Genomic DNA, 2351 nt, shown 5'->3' with positions numbered 1-2351 from the left:
CGCGTGTGAGAGGGGGGTCCGTCTGTGCATGTGTGTGTGTGTGGAGGGCGAGAGAGAGAGTGAGAGAGAGAGAGAGATAGAGAGAGAGGCAGAGTCAGAGTGGGTGAGGGATGGAGAGGATGTAAATATGTGTGTGCGCTCTCTCTTGAATGCACCTCTCCTCTCACTTCCACGCAGAAAGCTTGGACTTCTTGTCTGTCAGGGTTTGTCCTTTAAAGAGAGCGTGTGTTTATGATTACTTGCACACAGCCTCAGCATCAGTGTGTGTGCGCGTACGTGTGTGTGTGTGTGCGTGTGTGCATATACGTCTAGCACATGGCTCCCTTCTCTCTGCTGCAAAAGGCAGAGAGAAATATGTGTAATCAAAAAAAGTCAAGTGCGGTGGTGTCGTGAGAAGCAGGGAAGAGAGATGTGTGTGTGTGAGCAGACACAGGGATGGCGAAGAGGAGTGTGGTATAATCAATTGCTCTAAAACTGCAGTAGAAGGAAAAAAGCCCCAAGGGTCTTTGAGAGAGATATAAAGTGGATGAAAAAAAAAAAAAAAAAAAAACTCCCAAGGAAAAGACAAAGAAAGGGCAGAAGAGGAAGAAAGACGTGCGAGGGAAGAGCGAAAAGGACGAGGTAAAAGGGAGCGAGTACAAAAGGAGCAGCAGTTACGTGGAGATAACACGGGAGGAAGGGGGGGCACTTTGACCCAGAATTTCTGGCCCACAAATCAAGTTGGGTGCCACTTTCACTGCACGAATTTCAGCCGCGGTTCCTAACACACACAGTGAACGCCGCCTACCGAATGAGCTTGGATCGAAAGTGGATTGACCTCAGCTTGGCCGCATTAGCTTCACATCAACTGTGATTATGGGCAGTGTGCCCATAACGTGTATGGTTCAAGTGTGGAGTGAATTCATATAGCTACAGCAGCACAGAATGGGAGCGTGTAGGCTTATTTATACCCCCCACCAGTGTTTTAAAATTCTGTTCAGAAACCGCCAAGTGAGAGGACACGCGGCATGGCCAAAGGCAGATGGATGGACGCTTGAGCCGTTATTAGGCATGGAGTAAATTGAATGTAGACTTGACATTACAGAGGAGGAGTAATGAGAGTGAGAGCCAAGACAGAGCTAGGGAAGATGGCGATAAGCAGGGGAGGAGCAACAGAAGCGGCAATCACCAGAACAGAGAGCCTCTTCATGTACTTCCTGCATTGAGTTGGGGAGGAGATTTATGACTCTGCGCCCCCCCCCGCCCCTTTTGTTCCTGCATGTCGTCCCCCTCCCCTCCCCTCCCTCCCTTCTGCTCCCCGTGCTGGGTTGCAGGGGCGCAGCGAGATGATTGGGAGATATCGCCTTTTCTCCCCAGCCTCCCCTAGCAGCCGGGGAGCCAGTGACAGCGGATTATGGGAACATCAAGAAGTGAGGCTGCAGTAACGAGGAGCTTGGGATTTGGCTCAGGGATACGAGTTCTGGGCCACGCTCACACCCAGCTCCCGGGGTGGAAGTGCTAATCTCGGCAGTGATCACGAAGTGCTGGTGTCCTTAATTGTAAAAATTTCAGGTCCGTCGGCGAGAGCGCCACATGGACCCTGTGTGTGGAGCAGCCCCTGTTGGCTGTTCACGTCCAGGGCATGTGTAATTATTCCCCTCTCCTGAGGTTCCACCGTTATTGACCAGAAGCCGAGCCCCCTCCCACCTTATTGCCTCGGCTGTTCACGCCGTGGAGAAAGCCATTCTGTTGACTGTACCACCGCACATTAATCACGTGTCACATGTTAATAAACGTCCTTGGCACATTCATTACTACAAGTGCTCGGAGGAAATATTTTAATGGTTAAAATCCATTTGAACAATGTAAGGGAGAGTGGGTAACACAATGTAATAGGCTCTTCATGGTCCTTTAATATACGCTTCATAGCAATTCATCGAACTGTGGCTTATCCTGCTTTGAGTGCGCTGCGGTGCGAAGACGCCCAATACAAATAGTGAAGCGTTATGTATATTCTGAGCCTGATTTGATATTCATCAATGCAGAGATTTACATATGAAATAAATTGAGCTCCATCTGCCACGTACACTGTGGGTATGTGCTATTCTTGGCATTCTGTGGCACGTTAACTGTGGCAACAAATAGTAGAGGCAGTGCAAAGGGAAACACATGATGTAAATAACTTATGCACACATTCTGCTGAAACAGTTCAGATGGGATAACAGTACAAGTGGGTCGGTGTTGACCCTAATGTCAGCTCACCTGTTTCTGCAAAACACAGACATGCTGGAACTTCATGCCTCGGTGCAACTTGACGTTTCTTTAGGATCGCTTTTCGCCGATGCTGTGCTAGCGCTCCCATTATGTTTAGG

This window comes from Acanthopagrus latus, chromosome 2 (assembly GCF_904848185.1).
Source record: "Acanthopagrus latus isolate v.2019 chromosome 2, fAcaLat1.1, whole genome shotgun sequence".
NCBI lineage: Eukaryota > Metazoa > Chordata > Actinopteri > Spariformes > Sparidae > Acanthopagrus > Acanthopagrus latus.
This window is presented reverse-complemented; position numbering follows the sequence as displayed.